Genomic DNA, 14170 nt, shown 5'->3' on the forward strand with positions numbered 1-14170 from the left:
TCCCACGTAGCGAGGCTCAAGCAGGAGGTAGACCATCTCATGCTCATAGGGGCAGTGGAAAGAGTGCCGGAGCAACTGCAAGGGAAAGGGTTCTACTCGAGGTACTTCCTCACGGAGAAAAAGACAGGAGGCTGGAGGCCCATCTTAGATCTTCGAGGCCTCAACCGGTACCTGCGCAAGCAACGCTTTCAGATGATCACAATAGCCTCCATCCTTACGGCACTAGATGATGGAGATTGGTTCGCAGCCCTCGACTTACAAGATGCATATTTTCACATAACTATCCATCCGGCTCACCGACGATTCCTCCGGTTCATGGTAGGCAAAGAACATTTTCAATACAAGGTCCTACTGTTTGGCCTCTCCTCGGCCCCCAGAGTCTTCACCAAGACCTTGGCAGTGGTGTCAGCCTACCTGCACAGACGGGGTACTTATATTCCCGTATCTGGACGACTGCCTACTCAAAGGGGCCTCGAAGGAGGAGGTACTACGCATGATACACGTCACAGCAGGCACGTTCTCTTCACTCGGCCTGGTTATCAATCTGGCAAAATCAAAGATAGACCCCACACAGGACATAGAGTTCATAGGGGCACACATAAATTCTATTACAGCGAGAGTGTATCTACCAGAGACTCGCTTTCGGGCCATTGGCTCCCTCGTGCAAGTCATCACCTTCAGCCCTACGGTGCCGGTCCTGACGTGCTTACAGCTGCTGGGCCACATGACAGCAGCAACGTTCGTAGTACAGAACGCCAGGTTACACATGCGCAGCATGCAGCACTGGCTGGCGAGCGTATACAAACTGGCAGCACACACCGTTCACAGGGTGGTGTCGCCCACAGCAGAGGTGCACAAATCCCTGCAATGGTGGGTAAACCCCAAGAACTTGCTAACAGGGGTACCCTTCCACCAACCACAAACATTGGTTTTTCTTACTACAGATGCCTCCCTCATAGGGTGGGGAGCACACATGGGCGAAGAGGTGACTCAAGGGCTGTGGTCCTCCACGGAGCAGTCACTGCACATAAATATACTGGAGTTCAGAGCAGTGTTCAACGCCTGCAGACACTTTCGAGACCATATACAAGGCAAAGTAGTCGGGATCAGTACAGACAATACCTCCACCGTGTTTTATATAAATCGGCAAGGAGGAGCTCGGTCCCGTGCCTTATGTGCGGAAGCAGTCCGGTCATGGAACTGGTGCATCGCCAACAATACAATCTTGAAAGCCTCGAACTTACCAGGCGCTCACAATGTGAAGGCAGACCAGCTGAGCAGGCGTTTCGCACTCACGCACGAGTGGCAGATCCGTCCTGATCTGCTACGACCGATTTTTCACGCATGGGGTTTTCCCCAGATAGACCTGTTTGCCATTCAACACACCAAGAACTGCCCACGATTCTGCTCCAGGGCAGGACTGGGACAGGGGTCCCTGGGGGACGCATTCGCGATCTCCTGGAGGGGCCCCCTGCTTTACGCTTTTCCTCCCACAGTGCTGATCCACAAAGTCTTGCAGAAAGCCAGGAGGGAAGGAGCCCGAATGATCCTGATAGTCCCAACGTGGGATCGACAGCAATGGTTCCCCCTACTCCTGTGCATGTCGGACCGTCCACCGATGCCCCTTCCGGTGGCGCCGGATCTGCTCACGCAAGCCCAGGGGTCCATAGTGCATCAGCACCCCCAAGGTCTGCGACTACAAGCGTGGTTAATTCATGGCTCAGCTCCCTAGAGAGCACATGTACGGAGGAAGTGCAACAAGTCCTAGAAAGTAGCAGGAGGACTTCCACCAGGAAGACCTACAAGCAGAATTGGACTCGCTTCACGGCATGGTGTTCTACCAAACAGCTAGCCCCCCTTTCGGTGCCTATACCTGTAATATTAGAGTATTTACTGGACCTCAAGAGAGGAGGACTCTCACTATCCTTGTTAAAGGTCCACCTTGCCGCCATTTCGGCGTTCAGACGCGAAGAGGAAGGGCACACGGTGTTCGCCCATCCCATGGTTGCCAGGTTCCTCAAAGGGTTGGTAAACCTATACCCCCCTCGGAAACCGCTTCCACCTTCGTGGAACTTGGACCTGGTGCTTAACGTGCTAACGGGACCACCGTTCGAGCCTTTGGCCACGGTTTCCCTCTGCCTCCTTACGATAAAGACGACCTTTCTTCTCGCAATCACGTCAGCTCGCAGGGTGAGCGAGCTTGCGGCAGTTATGGCAGCGCCACCCTGCACTGTTTTCTCCAAGGAGGCAGTAACCATACGGCTGCATCCAGCCTTTGTTCCTAAAGTTTCTTCCGAGTTTCACATTAACGAACCTATTGTTTTACCCTTGTTTTATCCAAAGCCTCATAACTCTAACAAAGAGGCGCGCCTACACCTCTTGGACGTGAGGAGGGCACTAGCCTTTTATATAGACAGGACCAAGTCCTTCCGGAAAACGGATAGACTCCTAGTCTCTCTCGCTCCCAAATCGAAAGGAGAAGGTCTCTCTTGGCAGAGAATCTCAAAGCACATCGTATCCTGCATAAAAATGTGCTACGAACTCAAGAAGACTCCTTTACTGGCCACGCCCAGGGCTCATTCCACTAGGGCGGTGGCGGCATCAACAGCCTTTTTCAAGGGCGTTGCGCTAAAAGACATTTGCAGAGCGGCGACCTGGTCATCCTATGACACCTTCGCCAAACATTATGCCCTTCACAGGGTATTCCAAGAGGATACCCGTCTCTCGACAGCGGTCCTCTCGGGGACAAGCTGCACATAATCCGATTAGCCATCTCCTATCTTGGGTTACTGCTGGGTAGTCACCTAATGTGGAGCACCCACAGGGACACTCGAAGAAGAAAGAAAAGTTACTCACCGTAGTAACGGTGGTTCTTCGAGATGTGTCCCCGTGGGTGCTCCACTACCCGCCCATCCTCCCCGCTTCGGATCTCTGTTTAGTGTTTTGCAGGAGCATCCGAGGCAGTTGGTCAAGGAACTGGCGGGGACCGGATCGCACACGTGGCCAGGAGCGCGCAAGGGAGCGGCGCGCGCCGGCGCATGCGCGGTCCGGCAGAAACTGCTTGGAAGATCCGATCTGCAGCGCTGGGCGAGCCCGATACCTAATGTGGAGCACCCACGGGGACACATCTCGAAGAACCACCGTTACTACGGTGAGTAACCTTTCTTGCTATTTCCTTTTGTACATCTGGTTACTCAACACTGGTACTTCAATTTGATACCGTTATATAGGTTTTTTCTAGAATAATTTGATATTGGTCAGCTTGCTTCACGCTACGGAGAAATTGTGCGGACATCTTATTCAGTAACAGTTATTGTTCTTCCTTGCAAGAAGTATTAATTAGTGGTTTTAGTTTTTTCTGCCTGTTTCCTCTTTTCTCTCGTGTCTCCAGGGAAAAAAAAAATTGCACTTAAACTTCGTGGTTTGTTTCCTGTTGATTCATAGGATTTCCACTAACAGGAAGTATGGTGCCTTACTCCTTCTTCATTCATATTTGTGGCATCTTAAGAATGTTTGTAGTAAAGATAACATGACAAAGTAATTTACATTTTTGTCACGAAGGAGAAAGCTAAAAATATTTGAAGGTTTGAGGGTAAAAGCACTGAAGCTGTCTTGACAACGAATACCAGTGAAAATGAAGTAGTATCAGAAGCTAAAATAGGAAAAACAAATTGAAAATGTTCGACAAATTATTTGTCTTAATATGGGAGAAGATTTCAGAAGACTGAAAAATGGTACTATATTTGGGGATTAAGGACAACCTGGAGAGTTACAGCCCAGTCAACTTCACTTCTGTACCTAGAAAAATGGTGGAACAAGTAACTTTAAGCAGTCATTTTGCAAACATCTGGAAGGTGAAAAGTAACCTCAAGGATTATCAAGAACAAATTGTTGCAAACCAACCTGCTAGCTTTCTTCGATAGTGTAACAAGTCGTCTGCATAGGAGAAGCAGTAAATTTATACACACACACACACACACACACACACACACTTCCCGCCCCCCCTCCGCCCCCAGCCACAAGGTTTCTAATACTATCTCAGGTGACATGCAACTTAGCTGGAGCTATTAGAGTGTACAAAATTTACTGGAAAACCAGTCCCAGAGAGTAGTTAACCATAGTTCACAGTGTTGCTGTAAGGGCATAATAAGTGGGGTCTCACAGGGGTCAGTTCTGTGTCTGGTTTTGTTCAAAATCTTCATCAATGATTTAGATCAGCATGGGGCAACCTTTTTGGGTTAGATATCTCTGACCCACAGAAAATAGGCAGGCCACATAAGTGAGAAGCAGAAACAAAACCCTCACTGACATGACCCCTGACTGAGATACCTCATTCCCCTTGTGCTCCAGCCCTATGGAGGAGGGCTGGAGGACTGAGGTTCAGTGCTTACTCTACACCAATAAACTCTTCTGAGGGCCTGACTTGGATTCTGTGGGCCTCCTTACGCTCTTCTGTGTGCAGGAGAGGGTTGAGGGGGAGCAGAGTGAGATGTGTGGGAGGGAGGGTGTAGGAGTGGGCTGAGAGCAGGGGTCTGGGTGCATGATAGTGTGCAGGAGTTTGTTAGGTGGCTGTGGGGCTTGAGTGCCAGTGCAGGCTCTCTGTTGCGGAGGTGGGGGGCTCAGTCCCAATCCTTGTGGGCTGCATCCATTCTGCAGGCCATAGGTTCCCCACCTCTGATTTAGATAATAACAAAGAAAACCTATAAAGTTTGCAAATGATACTAAAGTGAGAAGGGTTGCATTTGGATTTTCATCTCCATATGATCTGAACAAAGCAGAGACATGGTTTGAAGTAAAGAAGAAAAAATTCAATATGGAGAAATGTAAGGTATTCCACTTAGGAAGGAGTAATCAGTTGCATACATACAAAATGGCACATAACTGTCTAGGAAGGAGTCTTGTGGAAAGTAGTCTGGGGGTCATAGTGGCCCAAAGGTTAAATACAAATCAAGTGCATGACCTTGTTTCCTTGCCAAAGAATGGTCACTTAACAAGTGATTGTCTGTCAGCTTTGATGATACCTGGCTAGGACATCAGCTGCTCCTTTGTCTTTGACAAACAGGTTTACTCCTGCGTCAGACTTGTCTAGTAAACACAGTTCAGTCATAAGCTCTACTTATTTTCCTAACTTTATATAAAGTGCCACTACATGTCACTGTATTATTGACCAATGAGTTGTTAGCTTTCCAATTATATTTCACAAAGCATATTTTGTATAAAGATTACTACAGTCGTATGTAGGGTGTGAATACAGGGGTTTAGTCACTTCTGTGACTCAGTATTTTACTGGGAAGCATTTCTAATAATGTAATTAATAAAAAAGGGGTTTTACTGGTCATTGCTGCTTAACATTGGCTTAATTGTGTGTGCAGATGGGAAGACGGAAGTACAGATGGCAACATTAAAAGTAGATATTTGCCACCTGCAGTACTTAAATTTATTGCAGTACTAGATTTTTTTAGTTTAACTTTGGGACTGTTATGTTTTGAAATGGCATTCACTGTATGTTGATGTGCTGGCAGAGTTAGAAATCTGAGCAGCAGTAAAAATGTAGCTTTCCAGATTGGAAGTATGAATTAATAATAGTCTAACTGTCCACCGTTGCACTGCCAAAAAAAAAAAAGAGCAAGCTATGAGCAAGCTTTTACGGCTATTTTATGTAATGTTGGGTTTGTCAACGCTTGATTGTATAAATGTGCCCAGGACTTAACATGGTAGAGGTAAAGACTCCAGCACGTTGGATTGTAAAACACCAGTCTATTTATTTATTTACTGACTTCAAGGCATTGCTGTGCTTTTTAACCTTTCAGGATATGAATGCAATGACTATTTAGCTGAAATGGACATGGCTGTGCAGCTGTATTCTTTTCTGACAGTTTTGTTCCATGGTCTGTGACAGGTAACAGATTCAAAGAGTCCTTGAAAGGACCGTGTTGCTGCAATTGTGCAGATATTCACTTGCTGATAAATCCCTTCTCAGCATAACAGACTGTGGTACCAATGTCAAAAACACTTGCCATTGTTTAATAAGGAAAAACAGAAGAGAGAGAAGAACCTGCAGAATTTATTTGCCTTTCATAAGTTTCCTGTATCGAAATTGAGATGGTTTCAGAAAAAAGTTACGAATGTGGCACAGGGTGGATTTCAGGAAATAGCAACAATAAAAATACATGCATTTTCCACCTCTGCCCTCCCTTCTATGTAGGCTGCTCAAGGGCTATCTGCTGCAGCACCAGACACCATAGTCCTTGAATATAAATAAACAAATAGATCCATTTTTGGCAAATGCTTAAAACATCAGCTTTCTATTCTGCCCTGCTTTGCTGGGTGTTTTTCATTCTCAAGTCAACAGCAAAGCATAGTGCAGCCTACTTCTTCAAAAGGGTCTAGCCCATTAGTACGAAGGTGGTGGTGTGGGGCAGGGAGTTCCTCTGGCATGAGAACCCTGAGGCTGCTGTCAGTCCTTTGTTCCTCATCTGTAAATGAGGTTCTCCCTTATGCAAACACACACATTGAGAATTCTGCAATATGAATGAAGTTCCAGCTGCAGCCCAAGTCAGAAAGTCTGTGTAGTGCAGTACATGGCCACGGTTATGAGACCTGGGTGTAGCAATTGTAACCCCAAGCTTTATTCTGCAGTGCTGGGTTTCCCAAACTGGGGGGTGTACCCCCTGGGAGGCCATGAAGAAATTCCAGGGGGATGCGAGGTGACCCAGCCTCCCATTATTCCCCCACCACCCCAAGAAAGAGCCAGCCTTTGCTTTCAGCTCTCAGCTGGTGAAGACGCATGTGGAGCTAGCTGCCTCCTGCAAAGGTGAGTGTGGGTGGTTTGGGGGGAGGAGGAAGAGGAGTAGGATGGGGTTAGATGGGGGGCCTGGGGGTGCCTGGCTCGGGGGAGGGGAATGGGTAAGAGCCAGGGACTGGTGGTGCCTGGATCTGGGGGAAGGTAGGGGCTCAGGCGGGTGGCTCGTGGGGTTCAGGCGGGCAGCTTGCAGGTCTCGGGCAGCTGGCCCTGGCAGTGCAGGGCTCAGGTGGCCTAGACTGGTGGGTGGGTGGCTGGCCCTGGTAGTGTGGGGGCTCAGGTGGGCAGCTTGGGCGGTTGGCCTGCAGCTTGAGTGGCTGGCCCCAGCAGCATGGGGCTTGGGCGGGTGGCTCGGGCAGCTGGCCTGCACCTTGTGTGGCTTGGGTGGCTGGCCCATGGCTTGCAGGGCTCAGGCCACTCGCAGGCTGGTGGGCAGCTGGTTCTGGTGGCTGGCATGTAGGCAAGCAGCTGGCCTTGACGGTTGGCTGGCCCCGACGGTTGGCTGGCCCCGGCGGCTGGCCCTGACAGCTGATCCCAGCAGTGCGTGGCTGAGTCAGCTCAGGTGGGTGGCTCTGGCAGTCCAGGCCTTGGACAGGCGGCTGGCATGGGCAGCTCTGGCGTCTAGCACAGGGCTCAGGCAGTTGGCCAGCTGGGGCTGCACCAGGCACTTGCAAGGGGCCAAGACAAATTATTTGGTGATTTTTAATTTTAAATAGCTTTTATATCAAGTTTTTGTGTTTATTTTAAATTACAAATTGAATTTTTGTAAAAAAAAGGGGGTTTGATGATGGTAAAGAAGAGTTGAGGGGGCGTGAGGGTTTCTCAAAAATCAAAAGAGAGATGTGATGCCAAAAAGTTTGGGAGCCACTGGTTTACAAACACTAAATCCATGAAGTGGGTCCCACAATGCAGTGTACACATTCCCTATGGGAACATAATTGGGTTGTACAGGGCCAAGCTTGGAATGAGTTTTTGAGAGGCCCTCCCTAAGAACACCCTTTTAAACACACAGTTGAGAATTACTCTCCATGTGTACATATGGCTGTTTGTTAATAGTGCAATTCATGAGAGAGCTGTAGAGGGGATGCTGAAAAAATGGGACAGAAATGACACTTTTGTACATTACAGGCAGCAGAGGGCATAATGCCTGGAAAATGGGCTAATACTTTCAGTTATGCACCTGTTTTCAGCTGCTTATATCACTGTTGTTCTTCTTTGAGTGGTCCCCGTGGGTGCTCCACAGTAGGTGTCAGGTTCGCCCAGCGCCGCAGATCGGAATTCTTCTAGCAGTTTCCACTGGATCGCACGTGCTCTGATGCGCGCCGCTCCCTTGCGCGCCCTCGGTCATGTGTGCAATCCGGTCCCCGCCAGTTCCTTCTCAACCGCCAACGGCTGCAGACAGAATCCGCTCCGGCTCTTTAGCCTGAGACAGATAAGATAGTTGTTTTTCCTTGTTAGCTTGTTTTTTCTTTTCCTATTTAAAAAAAAAAAAAAAGGCAAGGCATACAATACAGTAGAGAGAAGAGGAACGGAGGGAAGGGGAGCGGACAAAGAAGGCCGTTTTAAGCCGTCCGCTACCTTGAGGGCCGTGAATGTTATCTGGGTGGTAGAACGCACTAATTAGCAGCTAAGTACCCGATTAACAGTAAAGACTCACCGTGATGGCTTCCTCAGGGTTTAAGAAGTGTGAGTCATGCCGCGAGGCTATACTGGCCTCTGATGGGCATAGTGAGTGCATTCGTTGCCTGGGGGAGTCTCACGTTACCCAGAAGTGTTCGCACTGCACTAAGCTTACAGCCAGGGCTAGGAAGGACAGAGAAATGAGGCTCAAAATGATCTTGTTTGATAAGGCCCTCCAGCCTGAGCCGCCGGAGAAGCCTCACACAGAAGGGCCCTCTGGGTCACATAAAAGGAAGGCAGCGTCTTTGACCCCTTCTGTGCAGATGAAGAAACAACTCTCCCTGGCTCGATCCTTGCCAGCGGTCCCAGCGAACCGGACGAGCGAAACGCAGAGCCTTCACCCGCCACCTGGTGAAAGTGGCAGCGCAGTAGCGCACGTGGCCGAGGCTGGGCCTCCGACTATACAGCAGTCAGCACGGAAGGCGCCGCGAGTGCCAGTGTGGCAAGCGCCAGAATCGGCGGCACTGCCGCACGCGGCACCAGCTCTCGCGGCACCGACGGCGCAGGGGCACCCAGCACGGGGCCTACCAGCGCTGGAGGAAGCTACCCGCGTGGCACCTCTGATGACGGTACTGAGCGTGGCACCGACAACGGGGCCAAGATCCCCGGCATGGGAGGGGGCGGCGCCCACCCTGCAGGGGAGGGGGAAGGCTAGAGCCAAAACCCGGCACCTCAGTCCATCTCCAGAGAGGGCTGCCATGCCCTTATCACCCAGCCCCCCTCCTGAGTTACACACGACGCATCGCCGGGCAGCAACTCCACCGGCTTATTTTGGGCCTCCCTCTCCGTTCCTCCAATCACTTTCGCCGTGGCTCACGCCACCTTCACCATTTTTGGGCATGGATCCCCTATCGCAAACCAGCTTCACCATTATCAATGTTGTCACAGAGATCCCGCTCTCCCAGACATCATGGGTACACTCCCCGATCGTGGTCCAGGTCTCCATCACTGGGCTCTTGCCCATGTTGCTATGGCCGTCCTCATCATACTGAACACCGACATCGGAGGTCCAGATCCAAGGGCAGATCCTCTCCCACTCCTTGTCAATACTCCCGTGTACACTCTCGCTCTGGGAGAGGAACGCACTTGTCCCAGGGGGAATTGGGTCCAGAGTCCCGAGACTTTCCTTCACTGCCCACAAGGGAGCAAGCATACCAGTGAACTTGGGAGCCAGAGGACTTGGAGGGAGGCTTACCCCAGCGGTTCCTCCTCATCCTCCCCAGATAAGGCGATTGTCCCCGGGGATGTCTCCCCTCCGGATGACCTTAAACAATTCCATGAGCTGTTCAAAGAGTAGCATACACGCAGGACATTCAAATAGCAGAGGTACAGGAGAAGCACCATAAACTCCTGAAAAATTTGAGACTCCCGACTTCTTCTAAAATCGCTATCCCGCTGGACGAAGCCATTATGGAGTCAGCCACTAACATATGGCAGACTCCGGCCTCTATTCCGCCTACGAACAAAAGGGCAGATAAGAAGTACTTCATCCCAGCCAAGGGCATGGAGTTCCTGTTTAGCCACCCACAACCCAATTCTTTGGTGGTCGAATCGTCCCAGCAGAGGTCAAAGACGTCTCAGTACAAATCAGGGGGATTGGATAAAGATGCTAAGAAATTAGAGCTGTTCGGCAGGAAGGTCTACTCCTCCTCTACCCTATTATTAAGAATGGCAAACTACGCAGCACATTTATCAAACCATAACTTTGATAATTAGTCTAGACTCACCTCTCTCATGGATTCACTTCCGGAGGACAAGAAGCCAGTGTTAAAGGCGATTGTCCAGGAGGGCTACACGGCATCGCGAGCGGGAGTTCAGATTGCCCTGGACATGGCGGACACAGCGGCATGCTCAACATCCGCAGCAGTGGTAATGCGTAGGGAATCCTGGCTCCAGACGTCTGGTATCCCCAGAGATCTACAGGTGAAGATTGTGGATCTTCCCTTTGACAAGCAAAAGCTGTTTGCAGATTCAACCGACTCAGTCCTCCACTCTAGCAAAGATTCGAGGGCCACACTTAAGACCTTGGGTATCTACACTCCCCCATACAAGAAAAAGAAATTCTATCCTCAGCAAAGACGGTACGCTTACCAACCACAGCGCTCACAATATCAGCGAGGCTATGACCAAGGGCACCATCAACAGCAGCAGCGGTACAGAGCCCCCAGGCGACATTCTCAACAAAGTCGTACACCCTCGGGGCAAGCCCAGAGGCAGCAAGTTTGACGGGTATGTCGAGGACTGCACTATCAACACTATCGCTCAATGCCACTCTCACGTCATGTTCCATCATCGCCTCAAACCGTTCCACTCCCAATGGCAAAAGATCACAACAGACAAATGGGTGTTGGAAATTATAGCCACGGGCTACACGATCCCCTTCCAGTCATTTCCACTGACGAAACCTCCAACCCGGCCTCCTCTCAGGGACACTTCCCACGAGGCAAGGCTGAAGCAGGAGGTAGATCACCTCATGTTCATAGGGGCAGTGGAAAGAGTGCCGGAACAATTCCAAGGGAAAGGTTTTTATTCACGCTACTTCCTAACAGAGAAGAAAACAGGAGGGTGGAGGCCGATTTTGGACCTACAGGGCCTCAACCAATACTTGCGCAAGCAGCGCTTCCAGATGATTACAGTTGCCTCCATACTTACGGCACTGGACGATGGAGACTGGTTTGCAGCCCTTGACTTACAAGACGCTTACTTTCATATAACAATCCACCCGGCACACAGATGCTTCCTCCACTTCACGGTCGGCGGGGAACATTTCCAATACAGGGTTCTTCCGTTTGGCCTATCCTCGGCACCTAGAGTCTTTACCAAAACCCTGGCAGTGGTATCAGCTTACCTGCACAGGCAGGGCGTGTTTATTTTTCCATATCTGGACGACTGTCTACTGAAAGGGGCCTCAAAGGCAGAGGTCCTACATATGATACGTGTCACCGTGAACACATTTACTTCGCTGGGACTAGTTATCAACCTTGCAAAGTCAGACCGAACCCACGCAAGATATAGAGTTCATAGGGTCGCGCATAGACTCTATCGCATCAAGAGTATACCTGCCCGATGCCCGCTTCCACACCATCAACTCCTTGGTGCAAGTCATGAGGTACAGCCCAGCCGTGCCAGTCCTAACGTGCCTGCAACTGTTGGGGCACATGGCAGCAGCTACGTTTGTGGTACAGAATGCCAGATTACACATGAGAAGCCTGCAGCATTGGCTGGTGAGTGTTTACAAACCGGCATCCCATAGTGTCCGCAGGGTAGTATCGCCCACGACGGAGGTACGGAGATCGCTAGCATAGTGGGAAAATCCCAAGAACCTGCTAGTGGGGGTGCCCTTCCACCAACCACAGATTTCTATTTTTCTTACAACCGATGCCTCCCACATAGGATGGGGAGCGCACAGTGGCAGCAAGGTGACGCAAGGGCTATGGTCCCCTGCGGAACAGACACTGCACATAAACATACTGGAGCTCAGAGCAGTGTTCAATGCGTGCAGACATTTTTGGAAATACCTGCACGGCAAAGTAGTCGGGATCAATACCGACAATACCTCCACTATGTTCTACATCAATCGACAAGGAGGGGCACGATCCCGTGCGTTATGCGCGGAAGCAGTCTGATTGTGGAATTGGTGCATTGCCAACAACATAACGTTGAAAGCCTCGTATTTGCCGGTCGCCCACAACATGAAGGCAGATCAATTGAGCAGGCGCTTCGCACTCACGCACGAATGGCAGATCCTCTCCGACCTGCTACGACACGTATTTCGTACCTGGGGGTTTCCCCAAGTCAATTTGTTTGCCACCCAGTACAACAAGAAGTGTCCCCAGTACTGCTCCAGAGCAGGAATAGGGCGGAGGTCCCTGGGGGACGCATTCATGATCTCATGGAAGGGCCCTCTACTCTACGCATTTCCCCCCACAACACTTATCCACAAGGTTCTGCAGAAAGCCAGAAGGGAGAGAGCTCGCATGATACTCATAGTTCCAACTTGGGACCGGCAACAATGGTTTCCCTTGCTTCTGCGCATGTCAGATCGTCCACCACTCCCCCAACCGGTGGCACCGGAGTTACTCACGCAGGCTCAGGGGTCCATAGTGCACCCGCACCCTCAGGGACTACGCCTACAAGCATGGTTAATCCATGGCTCAGCGCCTTAGACAGCACGTGTACGGAGGGAGTATGACAAGTCTTAGAGTGTAGCCGAAGGACCTCCACCAGGAGGACTTACGAGCAGAAATGGACACACTTTACTGCCTGGTGCTCCGCCAAACAATTAGCTCCTCTTGACGTTCCTATAACTGTAATACTAGAATACCTATTGGACCTCAAACGAGATGGGCTCTCTCTATCCTCGCTAAAGGTCCACCTCACAGCTATATCAGCTTCTCTGCACAAAAAGGAAGGGCCCACCATATTCGCCCACCCTATCATCACAAGGTTCTTGAAGGGGCTGGTAAACCTGTACCCCCCACTCGAAAACCGCTGTCACCGTCGTGGAGTTTGGACTTGGTGCTCCACATGCTATCAGGACCACCCTTTGAACCATTAGCCACGGTACCCCTCCGATTCCTTACCATGAAAACGACCTTCCTTCTTGCGATTACGTCAGCCCACAGGGTGAGCGAGCTCGCAGCGGTGATGGCAACGCCGCCCTGCACAGTATTCTCAAAGGAGGCGGTGATCTTACAGTTACACCCAGCCTTTGTTCCAAAAGTTTCCTCTGAGTTCCATATTAATGAACCAATAGTCTTACCCTCGTTTTACCCGAAGCCTCACAGCTCCAGCAAGGAGGTGCGCCTGCAGCTCCTAGATGTGAGGAGGGCATTGACCTTTTACATAGAAAGAACCAAGTCCTTCCGGAAAACGGACAGGCTTCTGGTGTCTCTCGCTCCCAGGTCAAAAGGGGAGGGCCTCTCTTCCCAGAGAATTTCAAAGCACATTGTGTCTTGTATAAAACTGTGCTGCGAGCTTCCAAAGACCCCTTTGCTGGCCCCACCTAGGGCTCACTCCACCAGAGCGGTGGGGCATCAACGGCCTTCTTCAAGGGAATCGTGTTGAAAGACACTTGTAGAGCAGCGACTTGGTCATCCTACGACACCTTTGCCAAGCATTACGCCCTGCATCGGGTGTTCGATGAGGATACCCGTCTGTCAACAGCAGTCCTCTCGAGGGCAAGCTGCACATGAATCGAGTACCCACTTCCTTACTTGGGGTTACTGCTGGATAGTCACCTACTGTGGAGCACCCACGGGGACCACTCGAAGAAGAAAGAGAAGTTACTCACCTGTAGTAACGATGGTTCTTCGAGATGTGTCCCCATGGGTGCTCCACTACCCGCCCATCCTCCCCGCTTCGGATCTCTGTCCGGTGTTTTTCAGGAGCATCCAAGGAGGTTGGTCAAGGAACTGGCAGGGACCGGATTGCGCACATGCCCGAGGGCGCGCAAGGGAGCGGTGCGCATCGGCGCATGCGCGATCCAGTGGAAACTGCTAGAAGAATTCCGATCTGCGGCGCCGGGCAAGCCCAACACCTGCTGTGGAGCACCCACGGGGACACATCTCGAAGAACCATCGTTACTACAGGTGAGTAACTTCTCTATTTTGAACCATTCAGGTGGAATTTTACCATGCTAGCTCAAGCAGAATCTGAATTAGCTCCCCATGGACAGCTAGTGGTGAG

Source organism: Carettochelys insculpta, chromosome 3, assembly GCF_033958435.1.
Source record: "Carettochelys insculpta isolate YL-2023 chromosome 3, ASM3395843v1, whole genome shotgun sequence".
NCBI classification, from domain to species: Eukaryota; Metazoa; Chordata; order Testudines; family Carettochelyidae; genus Carettochelys; species Carettochelys insculpta.